Source organism: Teleopsis dalmanni, chromosome 1 (genome assembly GCF_002237135.1).
Source record: "Teleopsis dalmanni isolate 2A chromosome 1, ASM223713v2, whole genome shotgun sequence".
NCBI lineage: Eukaryota > Metazoa > Arthropoda > Insecta > Diptera > Diopsidae > Teleopsis > Teleopsis dalmanni.
Genome location: NC_051846.1, coordinates 26,207,762 through 26,221,041, shown reverse-complemented (window position 1 = coordinate 26,221,041; position 13,280 = coordinate 26,207,762). Strand labels below are relative to the sequence as shown.

General features: G+C 27.7%; 1 protein-coding gene across 1 annotated transcript in view; it reads right to left on the bottom strand.

Annotated features, from left to right (window-relative positions):
- LOC119672781 (cyclin-dependent kinase 14-like) overlaps nt 1–13,280 on the bottom strand; it is a gene marked incomplete in the record, with an annotated part of 829,514 nt that overhangs the window by 368,077 nt on the left and 448,157 nt on the right.

Genomic DNA, 13,280 nt, shown 5'->3' with positions numbered 1-13,280 from the left:
TAAAATGGAAATAATTATAGCTATTTAAATAAAAAACATTTGAATGTAGTTTTTTCAATATCCGCGATATATACCTATATACTTATGTACATAATATGAATATTTATTTACTATTAATATGTAACATATAACATATTTATTTCTGATTTATATAATGCGCATATATATGTTTATTTATTTATTACTAACATAAACTTTTAAGAATATTTTATCACATAATTTTATTTTCTATTACTAGAACTCCTGCTTCAAATAGGGAGGCGGTTACTATATGTGAAAAAATTTTCAAAAATTTTATTTCCAATAAGTGGAAAACATCAGAAGCTACAGTGTTAGACTTAAACCTATTAAAACTACCTCTTAGGAATGAGTTGAAAAAATCTCAGCCATTAGACTGCAGATAACTTCCTGCTAGAATCGCATTCCAGGGGAATGAAATATTAGAAACTTAGGACATGTGCGAGTTAGGCTAAGTTGCGTTCTAAATGAGAGAAATTTTAAGTTGTGCCGATAATGTAGTGATGTGTCGATACGTGTTGATATATGGCTAAATGTGTGCATTCCAAAAAATTCCAAAAAATCTCCCATTTGGTTTAGCATCAACTTAGCCTAAGTCGCACACGTCCTTAGTATTTGAATTTTTAAATTTAAATTTAACTAAGCGAAGAGTGAGAGCATAGTTTATATATGGGCGATAGTATTCATAAAAGATTTGAACTCCTTAAGAGTATACTCTATGAAGCAGGTTACTATTCACACGATTGAACTATGAAAATGTGTGGGGGCAGTGATCCATTTTATTAAAGTAGCAAAAAAGGGATTAGGGAAACTTATGAGAAAAATCTTGATAAAGTTCGGTGGGAAGTTCTTTAGTGTGTAGAATATCAGGAGGGAGATTATATCGGCGAATTAAATAACTGCGCATTCTAAAGACAACAGATGCTCATTGATTATTTTTATTAGTAAGAAATAACTTTTAATAGAATTGTTAGTAGAACGAGAAACTCGATTAGAGTAGTTATGGAGTAATACAATAACACAGTTACGAAGGATTTTCCTATAAAAAGCACGTAAGTGTTTCAGAATAGAAACACGTTGGTAAAAATTTTTAAATATAGAAGTTTAGTTTTTAATTAGGCAACATTAGTAACATTAGCATAACTTTCTCAGTATTACATTCTTAGATTAGATTCTATACATAAAAAAAAATATAGGTATATATCATGCAACAAATAATGCCTCTACAAAAAGTATACTATTGAAATTTAACAATTAAAAATGAAAATATAATTAATTAATTCAATTATTCTTCAACTGGTTTATAATTTCGTTTTAGTATAAACACAGCAAGTGAATTTGTTAATAAAAATTTCACTGCAAAGTAACAAAACTCCAGAAAAATGTGCTTTAGGTCAGTTGGTTAAGGAGCGCTGACTCTGAGCTTCAAATTTGGCAGAACTTGAATTTGATTCCTGGTAGTTGCAGTCTCAATAAAAAATTATTTACTAATAATTAAATACAAGAATTATTTCCAAGACCACTGATGATGAAACAGCTGTATGTTGAACCAAAAATTCAGTTTATTAATGAATAATAAAAGTTTTGTTGTTGTGATTCACTACTTTTCGAAGAACCTCTTTTTAATTAAGTGAACTCTTGGATAAACCATACAGTTTTTCGAATACTTTCAAATATGTATTATCAATGGTTTTTTAAAAGATCATTGTTCGTAATTGTCTGGAATTTGACCTTGTCTAACTGTGGACTCGTAAGTGAACATACAAACGCAACTTACACTTAATTCGCGAAATTCAAATTTCGTAGTTCTTATTGCACTTATAGTAATATTTTTAGAACTAATGCCTTAACCACAGCTTATTATTTATAGAATCAGCACTTTTTTCATATGAAAAAGTGAATTTACTATGAAAATTATTGGTAATCATCGGGCGATTATGACTAGCAAATATAGTACATATTTTCAAGCATGCATTTATGAGCATTTCATGTAGATTATTCAATTTCCGTTTCCAGATTTTGTGAATATAACAATAAACACACACATACATTCACACACACACATACACATAAACATAAAAGCAAGCGCAAGCGCGCCATCACTTTACGGAACCCAAAGGCAAAGGAAATATTTTAATTATTTTACTTATTTGTATTCCAGCAATGCAACCGTCTTACTTATCGGCATAAATCAATAACAAAAGTAAGAACAAAGTAAGTGTGTCTGCTACGTCAACGTCAACGTCAACATCAACGTCAACGTCAATATCAACGCCAGCGTTAACGTTAACGTAAGCGTCAACGAATCATTTAATTGCAAAATCTTAACTTTTTATTGTGTGTGTTCTTTTGCTTAAAGGTATTGCTGCGAAGCTTTCGTCGCATCGTTGGCGAATGTCTCCCTTGTAAAGATCTGTAATTGCTTTGGGGAAGATTACTTGCTTGCTTGCCATTAACGAGAAACATTCACACACTTTATATACAACGGAAAGCTTAGCGACGCGTGCTTAACGCAGTCGCAAACATACAAAAAACAATAACAAAGCGAAAATGAACGCAAATTTATTTGCCTTCATATGAATTTGCCGGCTCACAGCTTGAGCAGTTCCTAATGAAAAGCGCAACTAGTCGGAGGCAATATTTTTGAAGTCCGAAAAAGTTTAACCTTACGCGATTTTTGTGTTAATTTCATTTTCGTTTTTGTTGCAAATAAATTGAATTAAATATTTTAATGTAAATTAAAAGTGCAAAAAATTTTTAAAAATTAAAACCAATTAAAACCTGTTTGTACTATTTTTTGACTATTTATTATATTTTAATTGAAAAGTATTTAGTGCAACTCTGAAAATTGACATCAACAAAAAACTATAATTAAATTGGCACCTGCAAAGTGCAACGCCAGTCGGCAACTTGTGGTACTTTTTTTCATATATTCAATTTGCATGCATTAAAACAATAACAATTTGCTTAAGTTGAACAAATATCGAAAATATCTCGCAAAGAAACTGATTGAAGCAGTTTTACGTTTGCAACATGGATAACTCTACATTATCAGATGCATTGAACGAAACAGTAACCAGTAATCTGCCGCTTTATTACAATCGTCGACGATTCGTATACGGCGGCATTATGATGTCTCTGGGTGTAGTTGGTAACTTTCTGGCTCTTTTGATATTGGCGCGCAAAAAAACCGGAAAGAATAGCAAATATACTTTAATGCTGCGGTAAGTACGATTCAACCTGTACCAAAATTACTTTAATTAAGTCTTGATGGATAATTATCACACTCAACTCAACATAATTACGGTTGGTTGAAAATTGGACATAACCTTTGTTTTGTTTAACAAAATAAACAAAAGAAATTTAAAAAATTAATTTTAATAAAATAGATCTATAAACTAATATCGATTTTCAGCCTAATTCAGAAAAAGTTAAATAAAATGCATTTAAAAAGCATTATAAGAAATATTTTATCTATTATTAATTATTATTTTTTATTTTATTAAAATATTAATTTTAAAATATTAAAACATTAATTTTAAAATATTAAAATATTAATTTTAATAAAAAAAACTAATATAGATTTAATTCACATTTTATTTTATTAAAATATTAATTTTAATAAAAAAACTTATATAGATTTAGTCTATATTTTATTTATTTTAAAATATTAATTTTAATAAAAAAACTAATATAGATTTAGTCTATATTTTATTTTATTAAAATATTAATTTTAATAAAAAACTATTACAAATTTAGTCTATAGTTTATTTATTTTAAAATATTAATTTTAATAAAAAAACTAATATAGATTTAATACACATATTATTTTATTAAAATATTAATTTTAATAAAAAAACTATTGCAGATTTAGTCTATATTTTATTTTATTAAAATATTAATTTTAATAAAAAAAACTAATATAGATTCAGTCTATATTTTATTTTATAAAAATAATTATTTTAATAAAAAAAATTATATAGATTTAGTCAAAAACGTGATACAACTTAATAGGCATTTAAATATAATAAAAATTGAAATTTATAAAGACTTTATAGTTCATCATAGCTGTGTCTCCAAAACAATTTTATTCGCAGTTTAAGGTAGCAAGGGTCAAGAAATGTAAATAAAAACTGTCTATGACTGGCTTTTTATTATTTTAAATTATTTTTAAAATAACAACAAATTCACTTTATAAAATCTGTGTTATACACGATTCCATTAAAAACAAATAACATCAACTAAAATTTATTTTATTGCAGTAAAAAAATTAATTTCAATTACAAATTTAAAAAAAAAAACTGCTAACAGTGAGAGAGAGTTATTAAAAATTATATATATTCATTATATTATACACTTAGCTTAGGTTAGGTTATACTAGCGATCCTAAGGATCCACTTAAATCTATTAGCCCATTGTGTTGCTGTATAACGAAAACTGAGTGGTTTAAAAACCAATTTATACGCTTCTCGCTTTTGTAAATAAAAATCGAATTATGTTTAGTAATATTTCTGAAACGCAGTGAAGTAGGCATCTATGACTATAAACTAAACTATAACTGTCTTGATCTACAAAACAGATTAATTTATTAAAATTTATATAAATGTTGGAAAGCTTGTCTCTAGATTGGTTTTAGTAAATCCCTGTTTACTGAATGCCAAACTAAATTTTATTTCCAATAACCATCGGCATCTAGAATTATTGCTTCAGGATACACGTTTTAGTCGATAAGAAAGTTCGATGGTTACAGAATGTCATAAGTAGGGTTTCAAGCAAGGACTGTTTTCTAGCACCACACTAATTGTTTAAGATAGTAGCGGAATCTGAGGTGATACATTAAGTAATCCTTTAGGAACTTTGGTAAGGTCTTAATATGGAAAGTTACCTTTTTGTAATGAAATGAATGTATTAGTGAACGCATCAATTTCGAATATTATACAATCATCAATAAGATTCCATCTTATTGATACCTACAGTAGCTACCTAGTGCCAGATAGTTAATACGACAACAAGTCTTAGTTAAAAACCGTTCTTTCATACAATCGAAAAAAAAAGATGAAATGTTTTCTTGTGATCCTGTGAAATAATCCTACTTTCTTATATCAATCAGTAGATATGACTGCTATTTTCCACAAATTATTAAATCAAAATACTTAACGAATCCGAATACTAACATTAAAGTTCAACAGTTAAATAGCTTGATTTAATATATAACATTTCTATAACCACGTTATTTTCGTTCTTAGAAACTTAAAAAGATTTATTATTTATACATACCATATATAAACTGAAAAGATATAAATAATTGATATTGTATCTGTTTGTATATAGAGCACTAGATTGTCACTCTTGATTGATTTTGAATATGTGACTTATTTATTTCTAATTGTCATATTTGGGTCGGAATGTTTTCTTCTTCTTTGTTTTTCTTTTTAAATTGATAAGAAGAAAATAACTTAAAAAATTCGATAAATATACATACATTTATATCAAAATTAATATTAATAAAAGCTGCTTATAAAGTAAAATTGAATAAGATAATATACTAGTATAGATAATATTTATTGAATTAACTTTGACATGTTTATCAATATAAATAATTTTTCGTTATATTCGCTTACTTTATTTGGTAAATTACTAATGATTCACGGACTAATCGTATAGTGTGCGAGGTATGTAGAACCTTATAGTCTAGTTTAGATAAAAATAAAACGAATAGCCATTTGGGTTTCAGCAAACCTGCAGTTTGTGTATATACTGGAGTACTGGTATGCGGGTACGCCGATGATTTAACGGTTTCTAGGATGAACTAGGATGAACAGAAAATAAAATCCAACAATCACTTTCCTGTTAATATACAGGAGTAAGGACGGAACGATTTTAATGTTTTGAAGATTGGTCTTCAACAGCAGCGCATTTCATCAAGTAGATTGTCATCAAGGAGATGCCACGATAAAGAGGAAATATAATCTATCAATCACAGGAGTACCGATAAAGCAATTTCAATGTTTTAAAGATCGTTAGTGCACGGTAGAAAATTTTCTAGTTAGCTTCAATCAAGGCGTAGCTTTAATAAATGTGTTGAATTTTCCTAAATAATATGGTATATGAAAGGATTTAGTGATAGTGCCTTAATAGTTTTTAGTAAAATAGGACAACTTTTGACAAAACCCACACTGTTTTGCAATTGTGCTGTACTCTTATCCAAAAAAAATATAATGTAATTGATGGTCTTAATTTTTTTGATCATCATGACAGTTTCCTTCAATCCAATTGTAGCAATACGAAACCCTTGAAGTATTATCGTAATGACAGTATCAAGGTAATTCTCCACCATGAACTAACGATCTCTAAAATATTAAAGTCAAATGGCAAGAAAGTGGCAATATGTAGACTTGACTACCTTGGAAGCGGGATATTAGTCCCAAATCAAATAGGTAAAATTAAGTCCACAGCAATTACGAGATTTATAAATAGTCTAAAATTGTTTTAGTTGAGCTCTTAGGCGTACAATAGGTCTTTTAGGTCGGGGTGTATTCATAGCCTATTATTTAATAATAATAATAATATTTTATACACAAACTAAGCATAAGCAAATTTTTTTTGCTTTGAAAAATCTTTATGAATGAAATTATTTATTATTTCGTTTAAAAAGGGGTTGATGTACAAGACAGTATTGTATATAATATATGTTATTTTCACAGTGCAATCATTTAACAATTTAAAGCAATTAAACAATTTGCTTATGCTTAGCGTGTATAAAATATTATATATTATTAAATAATAGGCTATGAACACCCCGACCTAAAAGACCTATTGTACGCCTAAGAGCTCAACTAAAACAATTTTAGACTATTTATAAATCTCGTAATTGCTGTGGGTTTAATTTTACCTATTTGATTTGGCACTAAGATCAAGTCAAGTCTACGTCTTGCCACTTTTTACCGCACGACTTTAATATTTTAGAGATCGTTAGTTCATGGTGGAGAATTTCCTTGATACTGTCATTACGAAAATAATTCAAGGGTTTCGTATTTCTACAATTGGATTGAAGGAAACTGCCATGATGATCAAAAAAATTAAGACCATCAATTACATTATATTTTTTTTGGACAAGAGTACAGCACAATTGCAAAACAGTGTGGGTTTTGTCAAAAGTTGTCCTATTTTACTAAAAACTATTAAGGCACTATCACTAAATCCTTTCATATACCATATTATTTAGGAAAATTCAACACATTTATTAAAGCTACGTCTTGATTGAAGCTAACTAGAAAATTTTCTACCGTGCACTAACGATCTTTAAAACATTGAAATCGCTTTATTGGTACTTTTGTGATTGATATATTATATTTCCTATTTATCGTGACATCTCCTTGATGACAATCTACTTGATGAAATGCGCTGCTGTTAAAGACCAATCTTCAAAACATTGAAATCATTCCGTCCTTACTCCTGTACATTAGTGATTGTTGGATTTTATTTTCTGTTCATCCTAGTTCATCCTAGAAACCGTTAAATCATCGGCGTACCCGCATACCAGTACTCCAGTATATACACAAACTGCAGGTTTGCTGAAACCCAAATGGCTATTCGTTTTATTTTTATCTAAACTAGACTATAAGGTTCTACATACCTCGCAGACTATACGATTAGTCCGTGAATCATTTGTAATTTACCAAATAAAGTAAGCGAATATAACGAAAAAATATTTATATTGATAAACATGTCAAAGTTAATTCAATAAATATTATCTATACTAGTATATTATCTTATTCAATTTTACTTTATAAGCAGCTTTTATTAATATTAACTTTGATATAAATGTATGTATATTTATCGAATTTTTTAAGTTATTTTCTTCTTATCAATTTAAAAAGAAAAACAAAGAAGAAGAAAACATTCCGACCCAAATATGACAATTAGAAATAAATAACTCACATATTCAAAATCAATCAAGAGTGACAATCTAGTGCTCTATATACAAACAGATACAATATCAATTATTTATATCTTTTCAGTTTATATATGTAAAAAAAATAAATCTTTTTAAGTTTTTAAGAACGTGTTATATATTAAATCAAGCTATTTAGCTGTTGAACTTTAATGTTAGTATTCGTATTCGTTAAGTATTTTGATTTAATAATTTGTGGAAAATAGCAGTCATATCTACTAATTGATATAAGAAAGTAGGATTATTTCGCAGGATCACAAGAAAACATTTCATCATTTTAATCGATTATTTGAAAGAACGCTATTAACTATCTGGCACTAGGTAGCTACTGTAGGTATCAATAAGATGGAATCTTATTGATGATTGTATAATATTCGAAATTGATGCGTTCACTAATACATTCATTTCATTACAAAAAGGTAACTTTCCATATTAAGACCTTACCAAAGTTGCTAAAGGATTACTTAATGTATCACCTCAGATTCCGCTACTATCTTAAACAATTAGTGTGGTGCTAGAAAACAGTCCTTGCTTGAAACCCTACTTATGACATTCTGTAACCATCGAACTTTCTTATCGACTAAAACGTGTATCCTGAAGCAATAATTCTAGATGCCGATGGTTATTGGAAATAAAATTTAGTTTGGCATTCAGTAAACAGGGATTTACTAAAACCAATCTAGAGACAAGCTTTCCAACATTTATATAAATTTTAATAAATTAATCTGTTTTGTAGATCAAGACAGTTATAGTTTAGTTTATAGTCATAGATGCCTACTTCACTGCGTTTCAGAAATATTACTAAACATAATTCGATTTTTATTTACAAAAGCGAGAAGCGTATAAATTGGTTTTTAAACCACTCAGTTTTCGTTATACAGCAACACAATGGGCTAATAGATTTAAGTGGATCCTTAGGATCGCTAGTATAACCTAACCTAAGCTAAGTGTATAATATAATGAATATATATAATTTTTAATAACTCTCTCTCACTGTTAGCAGTTTTTTTTTTTAAATTTGTAATTGAAATTAATTTTTTTACTGCAATAAAATAAATTTTAGTTGATGTTATTTGTTTTTAATGGAATCGTGTATAACACAGATTTTATAAAGTGAATTTGTTGTTATTTTAAAAATAATTTAAAATAATAAAAAGCCAGTCATAGACAGTTTTTATTTACATTTCTTGACCCTTGCTACCTTAAACTGCGAATAAAATTGTTTTGGAGACACAGCTATGATGAACTATAAAGTCTTTATAAATTTCAATTTTTATTATATTTAAATGCCTATTAAGTTGTATCACGTTTTTGACTAAATCTATATAATTTTTTTTATTAAAATAATTATTTTTATAAAATAAAATATAGACTGAATCTATATTAGTTTTTTTTATTAAAATTAATATTTTAATAAAATAAAATATAGACTAAATCTGCAATAGTTTTTTTATTAAAATTAATATTTTAATAAAATAATATGTGTATTAAATCTATATTAGTTTTTTTATTAAAATTAATATTTTAAAATAAATAAACTATAGACTAAATTTGTAATAGTTTTTTATTAAAATTAATATTTTAATAAAATAAAATATAGACTAAATCTATATTAGTTTTTTTATTAAAATTAATATTTTAAAATAAATAAAATATAGACTAAATCTATATAAGTTTTTTTATTAAAATTAATATTTTAATAAAATAAAATGTGAATTAAATCTATATTAGTTTTTTTTATTAAAATTAATATTTTAATATTTTAAAATTAATGTTTTAATATTTTAAAATTAATATTTTAATAAAATAAAAAATAATAATTAATAATAGATAAAATATTTCTTATAATGCTTTTTAAATGCATTTTATTTAACTTTTTCTGAATTAGGCTGAAAATCGATATTAGTTTATAGATCTATTTTATTAAAATTAATTTTTTAAATTTCTTTTGTTTATTTTGTTAAACAAAACAAAGGTTATGTCCAATTTTCAACCAACCGTAATTATGTTGAGTTGAGTGTGATAATTATCCATCAAGACTTAATTAAAGTAATTTTGGTACAGGTTGAATCGTACTTACCGCAGCATTAAAGTATATTTGCTATTCTTTCCGGTTTTTTTGCGCGCCAATATCAAAAGAGCCAGAAAGTTACCAACTACACCCAGAGACATCATAATGCCGCCGTATACGAATCGTCGACGATTGTAATAAAGCGGCAGATTACTGGTTACTGTTTCGTTCAATGCATCTGATAATGTAGAGTTATCCATGTTGCAAACGTAAAACTGCTTCAATCAGTTTCTTTGCGAGATATTTTCGATATTTGTTCAACTTAAGCAAATTGTTATTGTTTTAATGCATGCAAATTGAATATATGAAAAAAAGTACCACAAGTTGCCGACTGGCGTTGCACTTTGCAGGTGCCAATTTAATTATAGTTTTTTGTTGATGTCAATTTTCAGAGTTGCACTAAATACTTTTCAATTAAAATATAATAAATAGTCAAAAAATAGTACAAACAGGTTTTAATTGGTTTTAATTTTTAAAAATTTTTTGCACTTTTAATTTACATTAAAATATTTAATTCAATTTATTTGCAACAAAAACGAAAATGAAATTAACACAAAAATCGCGTAAGGTTAAACTTTTTCGGACTTCAAAAATATTGCCTCCGACTAGTTGCGCTTTTCATTAGGAACTGCTCAAGCTGTGAGCCGGCAAATTCATATGAAGGCAAATAAATTTGCGTTCATTTTCGCTTTGTTATTGTTTTTTGTATGTTTGCGACTGCGTTAAGCACGCGTCGCTAAGCTTTCCGTTGTATATAAAGTGTGTGAATGTTTCTCGTTAATGGCAAGCAAGCAAGTAATCTTCCCCAAAGCAATTACAGATCTTTACAAGGGAGACATTCGCCAACGATGCGACGAAAGCTTCGCAGCAATACCTTTAAGCAAAAGAACACACACAATAAAAAGTTAAGATTTTGCAATTAAATGATTCGTTGACGCTTACGTTAACGTTAACGCTGGCGTTGATATTGACGTTGACGTTGATGTTGACGTTGACGTTGACGTAGCAGACACACTTACTTTGTTCTTACTTTTGTTATTGATTTATGCCGATAAGTAAGACGGTTGCATTGCTGGAATACAAATAAGTAAAATAATTAAAATATTTCCTTTGCCTTTGGGTTCCGTAAAGTGATGGCGCGCTTGCGCTTGCTTTTATGTTTATGTGTATGTGTGTGTGTGAATGTATGTGTGTGTTTATTGTTATATTCACAAAATCTGGAAACGGAAATTGAATAATCTACATGAAATGCTCATAAATGCATGCTTGAAAATATGTACTATATTTGCTAGTCATAATCGCCCGATGATTACCAATAATTTTCATAGTAAATTCACTTTTTCATATGAAAAAAGTGCTGATTCTATAAATAATAAGCTGTGGTTAAGGCATTAGTTCTAAAAATATTACTATAAGTGCAATAAGAACTACGAAATTTGAATTTCGCGAATTAAGTGTAAGTTGCGTTTGTATGTTCACTTACGAGTCCACAGTTAGACAAGGTCAAATTCCAGACAATTACGAACAATGATCTTTTAAAAAACCATTGATAATACATATTTGAAAGTATTCGAAAAACTGTATGGTTTATCCAAGAGTTCACTTAATTAAAAAGAGGTTCTTCGAAAAGTAGTGAATCACAACAACAAAACTTTTATTATTCATTAATAAACTGAATTTTTGGTTCAACATACAGCTGTTTCATCATCAGTGGTCTTGGAAATAATTCTTGTATTTAATTATTAGTAAATAATTTTTTATTGAGACTGCAACTACCAGGAATCAAATTCAAGTTCTGCCAAATTTGAAGCTCAGAGTCAGCGCTCCTTAACCAACTGACCTAAAGCACATTTTTCTGGAGTTTTGTTACTTTGCAGTGAAATTTTTATTAACAAATTCACTTGCTGTGTTTATACTAAAACGAAATTATAAACCAGTTGAAGAATAATTGAATTAATTAATTATATTTTCATTTTTAATTGTTAAATTTCAATAGTATACTTTTTGTAGAGGCATTATTTGTTGCATGATATATACCTATATTTTTTTTTATGTATAGAATCTAATCTAAGAATGTAATACTGAGAAAGTTATGCTAATGTTACTAATGTTGCCTAATTAAAAACTAAACTTCTATATTTAAAAATTTTTACCAACGTGTTTCTATTCTGAAACACTTACGTGCTTTTTATAGGAAAATCCTTCGTAACTGTGTTATTGTATTACTCCATAACTACTCTAATCGAGTTTCTCGTTCTACTAACAATTCTATTAAAAGTTATTTCTTACTAATAAAAATAATCAATGAGCATCTGTTGTCTTTAGAATGCGCAGTTATTTAATTCGCCGATATAATCTCCCTCCTGATATTCTACACACTAAAGAACTTCCCACCGAACTTTATCAAGATTTTTCTCATAAGTTTCCCTAATCCCTTTTTTGCTACTTTAATAAAATGGATCACTGCCCCCACACATTTTCATAGTTCAATCGTGTGAATAGTAACCTGCTTCATAGAGTATACTCTTAAGGAGTTCAAATCTTTTATGAATACTATCGCCCATATATAAACTATGCTCTCACTCTTCGCTTAGTTAAATTTAAATTTAAAAATTCAAATACTAAGGACGTGTGCGACTTAGGCTAAGTTGATGCTAAACCAAATGGGAGATTTTTTGGAATTTTTTGGAATGCACACATTTAGCCATATATCAACACGTATCGACACATCACTACATTATCGGCACAACTTAAAATTTCTCTCATTTAGAACGCAACTTAGCCTAACTCGCACATGTCCTAAGTTTCTAATATTTCATTCCCCTGGAATGCGATTCTAGCAGGAAGTTATCTGCAGTCTAATGGCTGAGATTTTTTCAACTCATTCCTAAGAGGTAGTTTTAATAGGTTTAAGTCTAACACTGTAGCTTCTGATGTTTTCCACTTATTGGAAATAAAATTTTTGAAAATTTTTTCACATATAGTAACCGCCTCCCTATTTGAAGCAGGAGTTCTAGTAATAGAAAATAAAATTATGTGATAAAATATTCTTAAAAGTTTATGTTAGTAATAAATAAATAAACATATATATGCGCATTATATAAATCAGAAATAAATATGTTATATGTTACATATTAATAGTAAATAAATATTCATATTATGTACATAAGTATATAGGTATATATCGCGGATATTGAAAAAACTACATTCAAATGTTTTTTATTTAAATAGCTATAA